The following is a 21,319-nucleotide window of genomic DNA, read 5'->3' as shown; positions in this document are numbered from 1 at the left end:
TCAGACTGTATCATCTTCTGAAGAGAGGAGCTAAGTGATCTACAGTAGGATGTTGCTATGTAGATGCGGGCAGTTTGCGCTCCAGCACAATGTATTCTACCAACACACATGAGCTTTAGGTAATAGCCTGCAAGATGCATGAGCTGGCTCAATTGCAGCAAGTAAACCCATAGATGTAAAGTGTCAATTATCTTAAAGGCAAAACTACCAGGCTAATACATAACGGTCCAAGTGTCATAAAGACATTACTGAGGTCATCTCAGTTATATTAATATAATTTGAGACATACTGTAAATGGGGCTGAAATAATAAAACAGAATTTAGATAAAAATGAAGGGACACGTTTATTCTTTTAGCCATGGTTATTTCAAGCTGGATGCGCAATTACACAAGAACAGATGAGGTGGATAAATAGGTGAAATAAACTGCAACCTGTGTGTTTTAGTCTTTTGTGAATTACTAAATGTATTATAGTGTGGATCCAATAAAAAAAGTTTTTCTTTTTTAGTTTATTTCTATGGGCCGACAAGCAAAGACAACAGTATATATAAGCATGCTCACAAAGGGACTGATCCATTTTTAGTAGCTATATAGATGTAACTGTGAGTGTTTTAGACCGTTGTGGAGGGTACCATTTTGGTTGCTAACCTGATTGTTCAGAGCCTGGCAGTCTGGGTGATCTTTTCTCTGGGTATAGATTAGTGATGAGCGGGTTCGGTTTCTCGGAAACCGAACCCCCCTGAACTTCACCCTTTTTACACGGGTCCGAGCCATACTCGGATTCTCCCGTATGGCTCGGTTAACCCGAGCGCGCCTGAACGTCATCATCCCGCTGTCGGATTCTCGCGAGATTCGGATTCTATAGGCAGCCGCGCGTCGCCGCCATTTTCACTCGTGGATTGGAAATGTTAGGGAGAGGACGTGGTTGGCGTCCTCTCCGTTTATGTTGATGCATTGCAAATATTTTGTGCTTGCTTATTACTTAATTGTGGGGACTGGGGAGCAGCTGTATATAGGAGGAGTACAGTGCAGAGTTTTGCTGACAGTGACCACCAGTAATACGTTGTCTGCCTGAAAAACACTCCATATCTGTGCTCAGTGTGCTGCATATATCTGTGCTCACACTGCTTAATTGTGGGGACTGGGGAGCAGCTGTATTATATAGCAGGACTACAGTGCAGAGTTTTGCTGACAGTGACCACCAGTATACGTTGTCTGCCTGAAAAACACTCCATATCTGTGCTCAGTGTGCTGCTTTATTGTGGGGACTGGGGACCACCAGTATAATATTATATAGGAGTAGTACAGTGCAGAGTTTTGCTGACCAGTGACCACCAGTATATAATATATAGCATTACGGACGGTACAGTAGGCCACTGCTGTACCTACCTCTGTGTCGTCATTAAGTATACTATCCATCTAGATTCTATACCTGTGGTGCATTTCAGTTGTGCAGTTTGCTGACACAGTGACCACCAGTATATATAGCAGTACGGTACGGAAGGCCACTGCTGTACTTACCTCTGTGTCGTCATTAAGTATACTATCCATCTACATTCTATACCTGTGGTTTATTTTAGTTTTGCAGTTTGCTGACACAGTGACCACCAGTATACTATATATAGCAGTACGGTATGGAAGGCCACTGCTGTACCTACCTCTGTGTCGTCATTAAGTATACTATCCACCTACAATCTATACCTGTGGTGCATTTTAGTTTTGCAGTTTGCTGACATAGTGACCACCAGTATACTATATATAGCAGTACGGTACGGAAGGCCACTGCTGTACCTACCTCTGTGTCATCATTAAGTATACTATCCATCTACATTCTATACCTGTGGTGCATTTTAGTTTTGCAGTTTGCTGTCACAGTGACCACCAGTATATATAGCAGTACGGTACGGAAGGCCACTGCTGTACCTACCTCTGTGTCGTCATTAAGTATACTATCCATCTACATTCTATACCTGTGGTGCATTTTAGTTTTGCAGTTTGCTGACACAGTGACCACCAGTATACTATATATAGCAGTACGGTACGGAAGGCCACTGCTGTAACTACCTCCGTGTCGTCATTAAGTATACTATCCATCTACATTCTATACCTGTGGTGCATTTTAGTTTTGCAGTTTGCTGACACAGTGACCACCAGTATACTATATATAGCAGTACGGTACGGAAGGCCACTGCTGTACCTACCTCTGTGTCGTCATTAAGTATACTATCCATCTAGATTCTACACCTGTGGTGCATTTCAGTTGTGCAGTTTGCTGACACAGTGACCACCAGTATATATAGCAGTACGGTACGGTAGGCCACTGCTGTACCTACCTCTGTGTCGTCATCAAGTATACTATCCATCTACATTCTATACCTGTGGTGCATTTTAGTTTTGCAGTTTGCTGACACAGTGACCACCAGTATACTATATATAGCAGTACGGTACAGAAGGCCACTGCTGTACCTACCTCTGTGTCGTCATTAAGTATACTATCTATCTACATTCTATAACTGTGGTGCATTTTAGTTTTGCAGTTTGCTGACACAGTGACCACCAGTATACTATATATAGCAGTACGGTACGGAAGGCCACTGCTGTACCTACCTCTGTGTCGTCATTAAGTATACTATCCATCTACATTCTATACCTGTGGTGCATTTTAGTTTTGCAGTTTGCTGACACAGTGACCACCAGTATACTATATATAGCAGTACGGTACGGAAGGCCACTGCTGTACCTACCTCTGTGTCGTCATTAAGTATACTATTCATCACATTCTATACCTGTGGTGCATTTTAGTTTTGCAGTTTGCTGACACAGTGACCACCAGTATACTATATATAGCAGTACGGTACGGAAGGCCACTGCTGTACCTACCTCTGTGTCGTCATTAAGTATACTATCCATCTACATTCTATACCTGTGGTGCATTTTAGTTTTGCAGTTTGCTGGCACAGTGACCACCAGTATACTATATATAGCAGTACGGTACGGAAGGCCACTGCTGTACCTACCTCTATGTCGTCATTAAGTATACTATCCATCTAGATTCTTTACCTCTGGTGCATTTCAGTTGTGCAGTTTGCTGACACAGTGACCACCAGTATATATAGCAGTACGGTACGGAAGGCCACTGCTGTACCTACCTCTGTGTCGTCATTAAGTATACTATCCATCTACATTCTATACCTGTGGTGCATTTTAGTTTTGCAGTTTGCTGACACAGTGACCACCAGTATACTATATATAGCAGTACGGTACGGAAGGCCACTGCTGTACCTACCTCTGTGTCGTCATTAAGTATACTATCTATCTACATTCTATACCTGTGGTGCATTTTAGTTTTGCAGTTTGCTGACACAGTGACCACCAGTATACTATATCTAGCAGTACAGTACGGAAGGCCACTGCTGTACCTACCTCTGTGTCGTCATTAAGTATACTATCCATCTACATTCTATACCTGTGGTGCATTTTAGTTTTGCAGTTTGCTGACACAGTGACCACCAGTATACTATATATAGCAGTACGGTACGGAAGGCCACTGCTGTACCTACCTCTGCGTCGTCATTAAGTATACTATCCATCTACATTCTATACCTTTTGGTGCATTTTAGTTTTGCAGTTTGCTGACACAGTGACCACCAGTATACTATATATAGCAGTACGGTATGGAAGGCCACTGCTGTACCTACCTCTGTGTCGTCATTAAGTATACTATCCATCTACATTCTATACCTGTGGTGCATTTTAGTTTTGCAGTTTGCTGACACAGTGACCACCAGTATACTATATATAGCAGTACGGTATGGAAGGCCACTGCTCTACCTACCTCTGTGTCGTCATTAAGTATACTATCCATCTAGATTCTATACCTGTGGTGCATTTTAGTTTTGCAGTTTGCTGACAGTGACCACCAGTATATATAGCAGTACGGTACGGAAGGCCACTGCTCTACCTACCTCTGTGTCGTCAAGTATACTATCCATCCATACCTGTGGTGCATTTCAGTTGTGCGCAGTATATATAGTAGTAGGCCATTGCTATTGATACTGGCATATAATTCCACACATTAAAAAATGGAGAGCAAAAATGTGAAGGTTAAAATAGGGAAAGATCAAGATCCACTTCCACCTCGTGCTGAAGCTGCTGCCACTAGTCATGGACGAGACGATGAAATGCCATCATGTCATAGTAGAGAGCATGTAAAATCCAAAAAACAAAAGTTCCGTAAAATGACCCAAAAATTAAAAATTGAAAGCATCTGATGAGAAGCGTAAACTTGCCATTATGCCATTTACGACACGGAGTGGAAAGGAACGGCTGAGGCCCTGGCCTATGTTCATGGCTAGTGGTTCAGATTCACATGAGGATGGAAGCACTCATCCTCTCGCTAGAAAAATGAAAAGACTTAAGCTGGCAAAAGCACAGCAAAGAACTGTGCGTTCTTCTAAATCACAAATCCCCAAGGAGAGTCCAATTGTGTCGGTTGCGATGCCTGACCTTCCCAACACTGGACGGGAAAAGCTTGCGCCTTCCACCATTTGCACGCCCCCTGCAAGTGCTGGAAGGAGCACCCGCAGTCCAGTTCCTGATAGTCAAATTGAAGATGTCACTGTTGAAGTACACCAGGATGAGGATATGGGTGTTGCTGGCGCTGGGGAGGAAATTGACAAGGAGGATTCTGATGGTGAGGTGGTTTGTTTAAGTCAGGCACCCGGGGAGACACCTGTTGTCCGTGGGACGAATATGGCCATTGACATGCCAGGTCAAAATACAAAAAAAATCAGCTCTTCTGTGTGGAATTATTTCAACACAAATGCGGACAACAGGTGTCAAGCCGTGTGTTGCCTTTGTCAAGCTGTAATAAGTAGGGGTAAGGACGTTAACCACCTCGGAACATCCTCCCTTATACGTCACCTGCAGCGCATTCATCATAAGTCAGTGACAAGTTCAAAAACTTTGGGTGACAGCGGAAGCAGTCCACTGACCACTAAATCCCTTCCTCTAGTAACCAAGCTCCTGCAAACCACACCACCAACTCCCTCAGTGTCAATTTCCTCCTTACCCAGGAAAGCCAATAGTCCTGCAGGCCATGTCACTGGCAAGTCTGACGAGTCCTCTCCTGCCTGGGATTCCTCCGATGCATCCTTGAGTGTAACGCTTACTGCTGCTGGCGCTGCTGTTGTAGCTGCTGGGAGTCAATCGTCATCCCAGAGGGGAAGTCGGAAGACCACTTGTACTACTTCCAGTAAGCAATTGACTGTCCAACAGTCCTTTGCGAGGAAGATGAAATATCACAGCAGTTATCCTGCTGCAAAGCAGATAACTCAGGCCTTGGCAGCCTGGGCGGTGAGAAACGTGGTTCCGGTATCTACCGATAATTCAGAGGCAACTAGAGACTTGATTGAGGTACTGTGTCCCCAGGACCAAATACCATCTAGGTTCCATTTCTCTAGGCAGGCGATACCGAAAATGTACACAGACCTCAGAAAAAGAGTCACCAGTGTCCTAAAAAATGCAGTTGTACCCAATGTCCACTTAACCACGGACATGTGGACAAGTGGAGCAGGGCAGACTCAGGACTATATGACTGTGACAGCCCACTGGGTAGATGTATTGCCTCCCGCAGCAAGAACAGCAGCGGCGGCACCAGTAGCAGCATCTCGCAAACGCCAACTCGTTCCTAGGCAGGCTACGCTTTGTATCACCGCTTTCCAGAAGAGGCATACAGCTGACAACCTCTTACGGAAACTGAGGAAGATCATCGCAGAATGGCTTAGCCCAATTGGACTCTCCTGGGGATTTGTGACATCGGACAACGCCAGCAATATTGTGCGTGCATTACATCTGGGCAAATTCCAGCACGTCCCATGTTTTGCACATACATTGAATTTGGTGGTGCAGAATTATTTAAAAAACGACAGGGGCGTGCAAGAGATGCTGTTGGTGGCCCAAAGAATTGCGGGCCACTTTCGGCATTCAGCCACCGCATACAGAAGACTGGAGCACCACCAAACAGTCCTGAACCTGCCCTGCCATCATCTGAAGCAAGAGGTGGTAACGAGGTGGAATTCAACCCTCTATATGCTTCAGAGGATGGAGGAGCAGCAAAAGGCCATTCAAGCCTATACATCTGCCCACGATATAGGCAAAGGAGGGGGAATGCACCTGACTCAAGCGCAGTGGAGAATGATTTCAACGTTGTGCAAGGTTCTGCAACCCTTTGAACTTGCCACACGTGAAGTCAGTTCAGACACTGCCAGCCTGAGTCAGGTCATTCCCCTCATCAGGCTTTTGCAGAAGAAGCTGGAGACATTGAAGGAGGAGCTAAAACAGAGCAATTCCGCTAGGCATGTGGGACTTGTGGATGGAGCCCTTAATTCGCTTAACCAGGATTCACGGGTGGTCAATCTGTTGAAATCAGAGCACTACATTTTGGCCACCGTGCTCGATCCTAGATTTAAAACCTACGTTGGATCTCTCTTTCCGGCAGACACAAGTCTGCAGAGGTTCAAAGACCTGCTGGTGAGAAAATTGTCAAGTCAAGCGGAACGTGACCCGTCAACATCTCCTCCTTCACATTCTCCCGCAACTGGGGGTGCGAGGAAAAGGCTAAGAATTCCGAGCCCACCCGCTGGCGGTGATGCAGGGCAGTCTGGAGCGAGTGCTGACATCTGGTCCGGACTGAAGGACCTGCCAACGATTACTGACCTGTCGTCTACTGTCACTGCATATGATTCTCTCACCATTGAAAGAATGGTGGAGGATTATATGAGTGACCGCATCCAAGTAGGCACGTCAGACAGTCCGTACGTATACTGGCAGGAAAAAGAGGCAATTTGGAGGCCCTTGCACAAACTGGCTTTATTCTACCTAAGTTGCCCTCCCTCCAGTGTGTACTCCGAAAGAGTGTTTAGTGCCACCGCTCACCTTGTCAGCAATCGGCGTACGAGGTTACTTCCAGAAAATGTGGAGAAGATGATGTTCATCAAAATGAATTATAATCAATTCCTCCGTGGAGACATTCACCAGCAATTGCCTCCAGAAAGTACACAAGGATCTGAGATGGTGGATTCCAGTGAGGACGAATTAATAATCTGTGAGGAGGGGGATGTACACAGTGAAAGAGGTGAGGAATTGGAGGATGATGATGAGGAGGACATCTTGCCTCTGTAGAGCCAGTTTGTGCAAGGAGAGATTGATTGCTTCTCTTTTGGTGGGGGCCCAAACCAACCAGTCATTTCAGTCACAGTCGTGTGGCAGACCCTGTCGCTGAAATGATGGGTTCGTTAAAGTGTGCATGTCCTGTTTATACAACATAAGGGTGGGTGGGAGGGCCCAAGGACAATTCCATCTTGCACCTCTTTTTTCTTTCATTTTTCTTTGCATCATGTGCTGTTTGGGGACAATTTTTTTGAAGTGCCATCCTGTCTGACACTGCAGTGCCACTCCTAGATGGGCCAGGTGTTTGTGTCGGCCACTTGTGTCGCTTAGCTTAGTCACACAGCGACCTTGGTGCGCCTCTTTTTTTCTTTGCATCATGTGCTGTTTGGGGACAATTTTTTTGAAGTGCCATCCTGTCTGACACTGCAGTGCCACTCCTAGATGGGCCAGGTGTTTGTGTCGGCCACTTGTGTCACTTAGCTTAGTCACACAGCGACCTTGGTGCGCCTCTTTTTTTCTTTGCATCATGTGCTGTTTGGGGACAATTTTTTTTGAAGTGCCATCCTGTCTGACACTGCAGTGCCACTCCTAGATGGGCCAGGTGTTTGTGTCGGCCACTTGTGTCGCTTAGCTTAGTCACACAGCAACCTTGGTGCGCCTCTTTTTTTCTTTGCATCATGTGCTGTTTGGGGACAATTTTTTTGAAGTGCCATCCTGTCTGACACTGCAGTGCCACTCCTAGATGGGCCAGGTGTTTGTGTCGGCCACTTGTGTCGCTTAGCTTAGTCACACAGCGACCTTGGTGCAACTCTTTTTTTCTTTGCATCATGTGCTGTTTGGGGACTATTTTTTTGAAGTGTCATCCTGTCTGACACTGCAGTGCCACTCCTAGATGGGCAAGGTGTTTGTGTCGGCCACTTGTGTCGCTTAGCTTAGTCACACAGCGACCTTGGTGCGCCTCTTTTTTTCTTTGCATCATGTGCTGTTTGGGGACAATTTTTTTGAAGTGCCATCCTGTCTGACACTGCAGTGCCACTCTTAGATGGGCCAGGTGTTTGTGTCGGCCACTTGTGTCGCTTAGCTTAGTCACACAGCGACCTTGGTGCGCCTCTTTTTTCTTTGCATCATGTGCTGTTTGGGGACTATTTTTTTGAAGTGCCATCCTGTCTGACACCGCAGTGCCACTCCTAGATGGGCCAGGTGTTTGTGTCGGCCACTTGTGTCGCTTAGCTTAGTCACACAGCGACCTTGGTGCGCCTCTTTTTTTCTTTGCATCATGTGCTGTTTGGGGACTATTTTTTTCAAGTGCCATCCTGTCTGACACTGCAGTGCCACTCCTAGATGGGCCAGGTGTTTGTGTCGGCCACTTGTTTCGCTTATCTTAGTCACACAGCGACCTTGGTGCGCCTCTTTTTTTCTTTGCATCATGTGCTGTTTGGGGACAATTTTTTTGAAGTGCCATCCTGCCTGACACTGCAGTGCCACTCCTAGATGGGCCAAGGTGTTTGTGTCGGCCACTTGTGTCGCTTAGCTTAGCCATCCAGCGACCTTGGTGCAAATTTTAGGACTAAAAATAATATTGTGAGGTGTGAGGTGTGAGGTGTTCAGAATAGACTGGAAATGAGTGGAAATTATGGTTATTGAGGTTAATAATACTATGGGATCAAAATGACCCCCAAATTCTATGATTTAAGCTGTTTTTTAGGGTTTTTTTAAAAAAACACCCGAATCCAAAACACACCCGAATCCGACAAAAAAATTTCGGTGAGGTTTTGCCAAAACGCGTCCGAATCCAAAACACGGCCGCGGAACCGAATCCAAAACCAAAACACAAAACCCGAAAAATGTCCGGTGCACATCACTAGTATAGATTGTGATGGAACTTTATGTCTTCACAACAGTTACTGTCTAGTTTCACTACATCTCCCAGCGTGCTCGTATGTGATTTCCTTTTTCTATAGAAGTTACTACTTGGTAGTAATACATCTCCCATGTTGGGGAAGAACAGTGGCCATGTGGCTGGGACTCTGAAGAGCCTGCTGGAGTTGTTTACCTGAGATCCTGGTAGTAACTGTATTAAGCTGGGGTAACTGCCTCTGGTGGTTTTTGGGGACTCTGCTGGTACTTTTTGGGTTTTTAATCTGATAATTATGAAATGTTGTTACAAGCACTTTGATGATTGTGTGACGTTACCTAGGAGGCTGGAGTTGTTTTTACATGACCTTTCAATGAATGTGTAATTGTAAGCCACTATCTGCTTATCTTTGAGAGTGCTGGGTCCAAGAATAAAGGTGGGCTTTATGTCCTAAATCTGGTGCCTTCACAGCTACTTTGAGTAACTACGGGAGATTCAGAGACATCCACATCTCAGCCACAGCTCCACTTGCAGCATAGTGGATATAACTGGATGGAAAAAAAGTAGGATAAGTGTTCTGTGAGCCTGTAGATGGTGTTGTGGACTATTCACAGTCATGTGTATGCAGAGACCATACTGATTCCAGAGGAATCTTTTGCCCCAAATAAAGGGTTGGTGCTAGGCCACACTAATAGTGATGAGGGTCACTCTAAGAAACAGATAAACTGAGGCGGTGCGGTTGCATAAATGTGACCAACTAAGAATATATATGCTTAGCAATAAGCCTGCAGATGCAGTTGGATTGCATCCAACTTTTAATTGGGTCCAAAGTGTGAAGAAGAAGAAGACCAAGGAGGCAGTGAACATTTGCAAGGTTACTGTAAAGAAATCAGATCTGTTGATAGTGCAAGAGCTTTATTCTATTAAGCAGGTGGGAGGAAGAAAATAAAGTTTTCAGCACTCCATTATATTTATACTGCCTATTCTCCATTTTGTTTCTGGCAATACTTTCCTGTAAGTTAAAATGCAATATGCAATAAAATAAGATGTGCCATAACGTACAATAGGAATTGTGGGCATGGGTCACAGTATCCTATTTTATTGTCATGACCAAGTAATTAAACAATAAAATAAATCACTTGGAATAAACTGTCCCCTTTCATCAGTTATCTACTGTATCTTTATTAGAGATGTGCGACGACCATCGTGTTTTGGTTTTGGTGTTGGATCTGTATCTCCCTCATGTTTTGGATTTGGTTTTGTTTTTGCCAAAATGATCCTTGTGTGTTTTGGTTTTGGATCTGTATTTCTGTCAAAGAATCATAAAAACAGCTAAAATCACATAATTTAGGCCTGTTTTTGTCCATACAGTATTATTAACTTCAATAACATTAATTTCCAGTCATGTCCAGTCAATTATGACCACCTTACAGCACAAAATATTGTTTTCATCCGTTTTAGGCCAAAGACTGCAGCGAGCTGGCTGGTTACTAACTGACAGAGCAGCAGCACAAACACACAGCAGTTCATAGCACATCTATGAAACATTGCCACACAGCAGTGACAGAAAAGAAAAGTGGTCCAAGATGGAATTGTCCTTGGGACCCCTCCTCTATGATGGATATTAAAAAGGACATGCACAGATGATACAAAACTGTGTAAGATAATTAAATCAGATCAGGATGTAGACTCTCTACAGAATGACTTAATTAAATTGGAGGTTTGGGCAGCTAAGTGGAGTATAAGGTTTAATATTGACTTGAGAAATATAAAGTTATGCATTTTGGGACCAAAAACAAATATGCAATTTATAAATTAAATGTGGTAAATGTAGGAAAATTGGTAATGGAAAAGGATTTGGGTGTGCCCATTGACAGTAGACTTAGCAGCAATGCCCAATGTCAGGGTGCAGCAGCAAAGGCCAATAAGGTACTAGCGTGCATAAAACGGGGAATAGAGACAAAGGAAGCCAGTGTAATCCTGCCACTGTATAAATCATTTGTGTAGCCGCATCTAGAGTACAGTGTACAGTTCTGGGCACCACACTATAAAAAGACATCATGGAACTTGAAAAGGTTCAGAGAAGAACTACCAAACTGATTAAGGGCTTAGAGTCATTGGATTATGAAGAAAGGCTAACTATGTTAGATATGTTTACATTAGAATAGAAACGTCTAAGAGGAGACATGATTAATATTTACAAATAAATTAAGGGTCAATATATGGAACTATCAGGTAATTTGCCTTTCAATAGATCTGTACACAGGACACGCGTTTGCTCGTTAAGGTTAAAGTAGAGGAAGTTTCATACTCAGCGAAGAAAGGGTTTCTTCACAGTAAGGGCAGTAAAAATATGAAATTCTCTGCCAGTGAAGGTTGTAATGGCTGACTTGATATGTTTAAGAAAGGGTTAGGCAAATATTTAGCAGAAAAAGGCATCCAAGGATATAACCTTTAATATTATTGTATGTTAGTAACTGGGAAAGTGAAAGTAAACCCAGAGCATAGCAGTAGATCAATTATAGGTTGAACTCGATGGACAAATTATCTTTCTTCAACCTCAACAACTATGTTACTATGATACTATGTTACAATTTAACAAACCAAGCACTTCAGTGACAGGGACTGACACTTTTGTGGCTGAAGTGCTTGCTTTGTTTGGGCCCCCGAAAGGACTACCTCCGATCATTAATGAGGATGTTGATGATGAGGGTGTTAATTACATTATAATCTTGTACAATAAATGTCATGAACTCACTGCAAATGACGTAACATGGAGAAGTTGCCTAGATTGCTAACGTCTCTACCTCAACTAACTTTGGCCTCACAAATGGAGCAGATGCCTTTACAAACAAAGGGGGTTAATTCAGAATTGATCGTAGATGTGCTACATTTAGAACATCTGCGATCATTTACTATGACATGTGGGGGGACGCCCAACACAGGTCTAGTCCGCACCGCATGTCAGGTCTACCCCCCCCCGCACAGGTGCAAAAGCATCGCAAGGCAGCAATGTTTTTGTACCTGGTGAGTAGCTCCCTGTCACTAGCAGGGAGCTACTGGCTGCGTCCTGGGTCGAAGCGGCTGTGTGTGACGTCACGCAGCCGCCGTTGCCCGTCCACTCAATGGTCCAGACATGCCTCTGTTGTCTGGATCGTGCCCCGCCAATGGCGTTCTAATGCCGTTCACACGCCCTGTGACCACCATTGCCTGTCAATCAGGCAGATGCAATCGCAGCCCAGAGATGCTGATAGCATCTCACTGGGCTCATGGGGTGTGCATGCGCAGTGTGGCCACTACACGTGCACACTCCACAAAAAGATTCAGACTGTGATTGCTGCCACTGCAGCAATCCAGTCTGAATTAGCCCCTCAGTCAGTATTTGGGTAAAAATAATCCCACACCCAAGAGGTGGTTTTTTAGATTTATGCCCAGGCATCACAATGACTTTTTTTTGTCACGGGCAAGAACTGCAGCCACTGGTGGATGATTTAAGGGGGGTACACATGGAGAGATCCATGCTTAATTTCTAAGCAATCTGACTAGCTTGCTTAGAAATTAAGCATGGATCTCTCCATGTGTATGCCCATAGAGATAGCGATGCGCAGCCCCATGCGTCGCTATAGTCAGCTCTAGATTTGGAATGCATGCATGCCAAATCTATTCTGGTCGCTCAGCACACATCTCTATGTGTGTACCCCCTTTACACAAACAACACCATCAGCATCCTCAGTGTCAGACAGTAGTACACACATATCCCCCTAATCCTGTTCCACTTCCACACACGAATCCTCAATTTCTATTATGCCCTTATCATCACCATGTTTACTTGTACTGCTTCCCACATGTGCAGATGGTGCAGAAATGGTGGATGAAGGTGAAAGAGGCTCCTCTTTGAGGACAGTGTGAAAAATGTCAGACTTACACAGAGCTGATGTGGACACTCCTAGATGTTCCTCTGGTTCTGAATGCACAGTTTGTTTTACTGTCTTAGTGGGGGGGGGGGTTTACATCTCTTCTAGGCGAAAAGTTCTTGCATCGTCATGAGATGCAGAAGAAGATGCTCACTGACAGTTGTGGAACCACCACTTAAAGGCCAAGACCTGAGTCTTTCCTTGCCACTTTCATGGTTCTCTGCAGATAACTTTCCTTTTGATGTTTTTTTTCTTTACCACTGTAAAATTAAATTGCTTCTTTGATTTTACATGCCCTGACTTAAGCCCTCTATGCCCTTGGACATTGGCCTTAGTAGATGATGTTGGCAGACTTGTATCTAGTGGCAGCACCTGCAGTACTTGTATGCGCTTCCTGCTATCCTCTCAATAGTGTGTCCTCCATATCTATCAACAAACACAAACCAAGTGGGATACAGCACACCCCAATTTGTTCAAAAAATGTACCACCTACAGTGTCACACGATGTGTATGAGTCAGAATATATATTACACTGCGGTTTAATTTCCCCTACAGTCCACACAATACATGTATGATTCATAAGTAGTAATCTAAGAATGCAGTTTAATTTCACATACAATTTCACACAGTACGTGTATGAGTCAAAAACAGTAATTTAACACTATGCTTTAATTTCACCTACAGTGTCACACACTATGCGTATGAGTCAGAAATAAAAACAGTGTGGCTCACTTTTACCTACAGTGTCACAGAATACATGTATGAGTAAGAAATAGAAATCTAACACTGCAGTTTAATTTCACCTACAGTGTCACACAATACGTGTATGAGTCAGAAATAGTAATCTAACACTGTGGTTTAATTTCACCAACAGTGTCGAACAATACATGCATGAGTCAGAAATAATAATGCTGTGGTTCACTTCCTCCTACAGTGTCACACAATACATGTATGAGTCAGAAATAGTAATCTAACACTGCGGTTTAATTTCACCTACACTGTCACAAATTCAATACATGCATGGTTATACACTGTGGTCTGACCAGCAATGTCACAGAAAAATATTTGTATAATACACTAGGGTTTAGCACCAAAAAATATATATTTTGTAAATTATATATTTAGCTTTAATAACTAATGAAGAGCACCCCTAGATTGGCAGAGGACCCATAGATTGACAGAGGACCCCTTTATGTACAACTAAGCATGGACCACCTACAGTGTCACGATACGTGTATGATTATACACCTGTATGATTATACACTGTGTTCTCACCAGCAGTGTCACAGAAAAATAATAGCATAGTACACTGAGGTTTAGCACCCAAAAAAATATATTTATTTTTTTAAATAATATATTTAGCTTTTATAACTGGTGCAGAGCACGCCTTGATTGGCAAAAGACCTCTTTATGTACAACAAAGCACGGACCACCTACAGTGTCACTCATAATACGTGCATGATTATACATACACTGTATGATTATTCAGCAGCCCCTTTATTGACAGAGAGAGTACCACTAGAGGACACAGTAGCTCTATCCCCTTGATGGAACAGAGCACCCAGGAGGACACAGAAACCCCTTTAGCAGCCTCAGCTCTTTGACGGACAAAACTGGACAACAGAGCACCCCTTAAATACCCCTGGATGGACATGTTCATTGAATACAAGCTCCACAGCTGAAGTAAAATGGCATGATCACCGGGGAGCCTTATATAGAATACAAAACCTGCAAGAACCGACCGCGGAAGGATATAATTTTGCCTCGATTTGGGATCCGAGTCGGGCTCAGAACACAGTGTTCGGGTGGTTCCGGCTCTCGGAAAACCGGACATGTTCATCTCTTAAGCAACCATTGTGTCATGCTTGGTGGAGGTGAAAGTTTTAGAAGGTATTGCTTTCTTTGCTCAGTGCTGTGGGGCAACTAATTATACTTATAGCTTCATCGTACATAAGGCCCTCAAGGGCTGAGCAAATGTTGCACCCCTTTTGCCAGATAAGTGTAGGCCTATAGATATATCTCAGCTAACAACATCTGTGAATTGGTTTCTTTTTTGAAATTTGTGGGGGAATCTTGTTTGCATTTCTGAAATGACCTTGTCAGTCCAGAGGTAAGCAGTGCGACACAGTGCTCCAATAAAGGATCAATTGGATAGGGGACTTTGGGTCTCTTTGCCTGCTCATAACGATGGCATGGTTTGCCCTCTTCACTGAGCTACCAAATAAATACAGAAGAGGACACATAGTTTGTGCACAGGAACTCTGGGCCTAACTCAGACCTGATCGCAGCAGCAAAATGTTTCTCTAATGGGTAAAACCATGTGCACTGCAGGTGGGACAGATATAACATGTGCAGAGAGAGTTAGATTTGGGTGGGTTATTTTGTTTCTGTGCAGGGTAAACACTGGCTGCTTTATTTTTACACTGAAATTTAGATTTCAGTTTGAACACACCCCTCCTAAATCTAATGAGCCCTACACACTGATAGATCCGCCGCGGAGTAGTGACAGGGGGAGTGAAGTTTCATCACTCCCCCCGTCACCCGGCTCCATAGCAGTGCAGGCAAATATGGACGATCTCGTCCATATTGGCCTGCATGCACAAGCGACGGGGCACCAGCGATGAACAAGCGCGGGGCCGCGCATCGTTCATCGCTGATGCCTCCACACTGAAAGATATGAATGGTATCTCGTTCATTAATGAACAAGATCGTTCATATCTTTCAGTATTATCTGCCAGTGTGTAGGGCCCATAACTCTCTCTGCACATGTTATATCTGTCCCACCTGCACTGCACATGGCTTTGCCCATTAGAAAAAAATGTTACTGCGATCAGGTCTGAAATTAGGCCCTCTATCTGCTTGACAAAGTTTCAGTTTGAAGTGGTGTTTAAACAGTGCTTTGAGGGTGTGGGTCTTGAGCCTCATGAGTTTTGACACCAGGATGGTGTGTTGTCATCAGTTGTAGTTGCTCAGTTGTCTGCATCAAGGAAGTCTGAAGCTTATAACATTTAAGGCCCATACACACTAGAAGATATGAAAGACAATAGATATTGGTGAATAATTTCACTTGAGCTCCCAGGTATAGATCATGAAAGATATTGTGCATACACGCTGAACAATTTTATGAAAGATATGAAAGACAAAAGATATTGGCTAAATCTTCTGGAACACCTCATTTAAATAAAGGTCTGGCATCAAAACATGCATGCACAACATTGCTGGGCAGTGGGTGCATGCATTAAGGGCCCTACACAATTGACGATGTGTGCGGCCAATATGAACAGTCTCGTTCAGTAATGAACGAGAAATTGTTCATAACGCTCAGTTTGTAGGCACCAACAATGAACGATGCGTGACCCAGCGGTCGTTCGGCGTTGGTGTCGGGTCGTTAATGCCTGCAAGCCATATGAACAATATTGTACATAGTAGCATGTAGGGCTATGGAGCCGAGTGACGTCAGGAAACTTCACTCGCCGTCACACACGCCCATCCCCCGCTTCGGCCGTCGGCCGTATCGCCATCAGGCATCTCGGCTGCAAATCTCCAAGTGTGTAGGGCCCAAACATGCATGCACAACATTACTGGCAGTGAGTGCATGCATGTTTTTAAACATGCATGCACAACATTGCTGGCAGTGAGTGCATGCATGTTTTTACATTGTTTGGCAGTGGGTGCATGCATGTTTACAACATGCATGCAAAACATTCCTGGGCAGTGAGTACATGCATGTTTTTAAACATGCATGCACAACATTGGTGGGCAGTGGGGTGGGTGCATAATATATATATTGTAAATTGGTAGCCAGTGGATATTTATATACATTGGTGGCCAGTGATTAGTGTGTGAGGAGCACACCTGTCACGCTGCTCTCTCACACACTGGACGCGGCTAGCTGTACAGAGCGGCAGGCTGTACGGAGCGTTGGCTGGATGGATGGATCGGGTGGAAGCGGCAGGCAGGACGGAGTGGCAGGCTGGTCTGAGCGGCTGGCTGGAAGGAGAATGGTGGGAGAGGTGGGAGAGGCAGGCTGTATGGAGCGGCTAGCTGTATGGAGCAGGGCGAGAGAGGCAGGCTGGACGGAGCGGGGCGGGAGAGGCATGCTTTTTCATGGCTATATTTGCTTGTGTCATTTTTCAGTTATTTAAGGTTTTGTGATGGTGAGGTTTTTTTTATCATTCATTACTTGCAACCAACAACCCCCACTCCCGATTGAGAAGATCCTGAGGCACATCCACCATGTGCCCGTTCCCATTTTTATCCAGCACTGAGCAGAACTGTGCACTATGGTACCCTGGAAAAATGGTGTGCATGCCCCTTTAAAAGTGCTTACCGCTCCAAAGCAGCAGCAGGGGAAGGCACTGGGACAGCAGGAGATAAGTTGAGCCCATAGTCTGGTCATGTGGTCTGAGGGAGGAGAGCTGCTTGGACAAAGGCAGCTTCGGTGGAAGAGAGCCTGGTGGGAAGAAGAAGAAAGAGAAGCCGACAGTAGAGACAGGAGGTGCTGGAGACGGAGACTGAACACTTAGCAGAGCGGGAGCTGAGGACAATTGCCAGCCAATGGACACTGGGCGGTAAGAGTAGCGCTGCAGAAGTGTGAGCTGCCAGGAAGCCAAGTTCTAGAGAGCAGACACCGCCAGGCTGCGGATGCCGCAGCCATCTTGAGTCAGCGCGGGACCTTAAGAAGCAGGTTCAGCAAGTACATACCTATGCTCAAAGGGTCTGAGTGAGTACCTTGAGTACTTGAAAGTCCTAGCCACAGGCAAGTGTGCCCTCCAACCTCTGCAACCCTTGTTATTGACTGTGCAGTTTTAAAAGGGCGCAGCCAGCAGCACCATTTTTTACAAGTGAAAATCCACTAAAGGGGTTCACAAAAAACAGATTTTTCTAGGAAGACTGAGTTTATTCCAAATACAAGGTAGACATTTGTTTTTAAATACTGAGTTCTATGTAAGTGGACTGAGTGATTGATGCAAATATAATTAAAGTCCTGCAACTGAGAAAGACTGGGTTTGTTCCATCAAAAGCCCCTCATTGTTAAGTGAGTTTGCCATTGTCAAGCCACATTACACTTCCTTTCGCTAGCTACACCCTTTTTGGATAAAGAACTGAGTATAATAGACATTATGCCAACCCAAGATTTCCCTATACATCTGTGTGCCCATTACCCCATTGACACGCTGTGGCACAGCAGATTTCACTCACAGCTCCAACGATATTTGCCGGTGAAGATATTTGTACCTTTGCTAGGAAAAGCTAGAAAGTTAGTGTTTATGATTACTGAGTATGTTTTCCATTGTTTTTCTCATCACCACATTATAGAATGTAATGCTGAATGACTTATGCAATTATGTATGATTATTTCATTTTGATTTGTGATTCCAATAGTAATCTTCTTCATCTGTGATTCAAACCAATTGTCTTTTGCATATTGAATTGTGGTGTGAACTGTAGCAAATTGTCTTCTCTATTCTTTTGTGATTCTCTAATTTCAAAGTCAATTAATCAATCAATTTTCTTTAATCCAGAGTTCATTGCTGCTCAATAAAAAGACCTCCTGTTGGAATTGCTGACTCACTTCTGATTCATATTAATCGATCCTACCTCTCTGAGCATGGTACTACAAGACAAGGTATGGGGAACAACATTTCACCCAACAACTGTGATACCTCTCTCAACAATTTAGACATACTCTGCCAACCCTGTGGATATTACAACAGGGGAATTAGGACTGACCACTACATTTCAGTTGTGTGCTTCTGGGCACATAAAGGAAAAACTGTACTAACATGTTACTACAGAGGTAAGAAATATTATTGAGTATATTAATCCACGTGGCAAACTAATAATTTTGTGCCAAGTAGCATCTTAAATAATTAAATGCATACCAATAAAATTGAATTGGAAACCTAATATTCTGCTTATCCCACTAATGGAAAAAATTTAATACAAAAGCACATGTTGCTTTCTGTTTGTTTAGACTACAGACCAAGCTTAGGCAATTGAAATAGGAATAACTAGTCTACAGTATATACATAATGTTCTGGTAATATAACGTCAGAAATATGTATATCCTTCTACGTCTGTGTTTCTTCCCAGACATATTAGCCTATCAAGAGCAGCAGGTGGGTGGGAGTATGTAAGACATATGGATACTTCCCAACATGCTCTACTGGCAGAGACAGAGACAGCTGGAGCTGATTCATTATGTAGGTTAGGTCAAAGGAAGTTGTGGACAATTTAATTTAAATAAAGTCATTGTGTTTCTGTCATTATAAGAAGGAGATTGGTTAGTGTGAGGAAAGTGCGGATTTCCAGAGATTTTCTGATAGTAATATAAAATTACATGATATGTTTTCAGCTGCTCTATAGAAAATTATTTTTTCAATGAGACAAGATTACTAAAAGAATAACTTTCTTTCTTATAATTTAAAATAACTATAGATTATTAATCAGATACCATCCATGCACCTTTCTGTTAATTCATAAAGCATTCACTTTTAAATACCTAGTTGATGAAATGTGATCACCCTAATCCAAAATAGTATACAGATGCAGTGCTGTATGTGTATTATATTAATAGTGATGCCAATAAATTTGGAACAGCAAGGTAATTCTAAACTGTAACTACCGAACATCTCCACACATTATCCTCTCACAAGACAATACTGCAGTTATAAAATGACGTGTACATAGACAGAATAATACACAGACAGAATAATACACAGACAGAATAATGTATAAGCTTGTGCTTCTTTGGAAGTAGATTCTAATTTTAGGCTGCAGTTCACATTCATCATTTAGGACAAAGTGTTGACACCCAAAACAAACTCCTAAATCTTTGCCAAAAGCCAGCCTGCTGTTTTTTGCAACAAAGGGCGCATTTCCAGCCACGTGGTGGAATATAGAACAAAACTAGTAAATTCAATGAAAACTTTTAACTTTTTCTGTATCCACAGGAGTCACAAGATAACTTTACAATTGACATCTTGTCCTTCTGGCTGTAGGATTGTAACCCTAGCATACAGTATGTTACAGTCAATGACAAGTAACACAAAATTCCTATTGTTAAGCAGATAATGTGAACCTTTAGTGGATATTTCTTTTATTTTACAGTAAAGTGAAAATTGAAAATTACATAATGTAAATTATTTTTTTTTAATCCAGCTTCATTCCTGTACAATTGTACAGACTGATCAAGTTGAACAATTAGCAATTGCAAACGTAACTTTTCCTGTACAAAATGTACTTTTTTTGCAAATGTATGCAGCATGATAAAATCAAAACGATAGTTTTCAAACATAAATGTAGCCAAAAAATATTAGTGAATTGAAAGAGTCTAGCCCTAGTGGCATTGCAGCAGTTCCATGGATTATAGGTTTGAGGGGGTAATGTAGTGCTCACAATGCTGGGCGGTCAGAAGGCACCAGAATCCTGACACCACTCAGAATCAATTCCGATGCCAGAATCCCGACAGCCAGAATCCTGAACTTAAGTATGCCAATGAGGGTAAGGGTTAGGCTGCAGGAGGGTAAAATAGTGTTAGGCAGTAGAGAGAGGGTTAGGCTGCGGGTAGGGAGGCTATGAGTAACATGTGTTGCAGCCATCCCTAAGTCCTTCAGGTGGCATATTTCATTGCCATGGCTAATTTAATACTATATCTCTCTCAGTGACGTGCGGTGAGATCAGTGGCTAGGAAGGCACTGGCTTGCATCAGTAACAAATTTAAGAATCACTATTCTCCCTGCATACTGGCAGCTGCATCCCTGACTCTCTGCACCTGTACTGCCAGGCTGGTTTAATGCCAGGTCTCACTTCAAGAGGCTGGAGAACAATGAACCCCTGGCCAAGTGTCCTCAGTGAGTCTCTCTGAACAGCGGGCTGCTGCCCACCCCGACTCTCCACTCAGCACTTCTCCCCAGCATCTACATGCCGGCTGCTGTCCACTCCCCTCTTCTCCCAGGTGAAAACGCAGGAATTATAAGGGGGGTTTCCCATTGAAAAAAATATATATATATATTTTTATATATATATATATATATATATCAATTCGATTAGAAGGCGTGCAGGTGCGCTGGCAGTCCTTTTTCTCTCAACAGTAGAGAAAATTCCAAACACCAGAAACCTCTGAGTTGTAGCACAGGTATAGAATGTATACCTGACGAAGTGCGATACGAAACATGTTGGCCCCGTGGCCTGTCTGACGCGTTGTGTCCACCTGTGCAGCTGCTCCCACTGTCTGATCCAGAGAGGTGTCCCGACGAGTCACGGCTACACCATAGCCGGCGGCACGGTGTGTGGTCCTGGGCGGCGGCCAGCGGGTATGCAGTTTGTGCTAGTGGTATTTTCTTGAACCGTGTGGTAACCAGCCCACAGCGTGTGC

This window comes from Pseudophryne corroboree, chromosome 1, assembly GCF_028390025.1.
Source record: "Pseudophryne corroboree isolate aPseCor3 chromosome 1, aPseCor3.hap2, whole genome shotgun sequence".
Lineage (NCBI taxonomy): Eukaryota > Metazoa > Chordata > Amphibia > Anura > Myobatrachidae > Pseudophryne > Pseudophryne corroboree.
Note: the sequence above shows the minus strand (reverse complement) of the source record.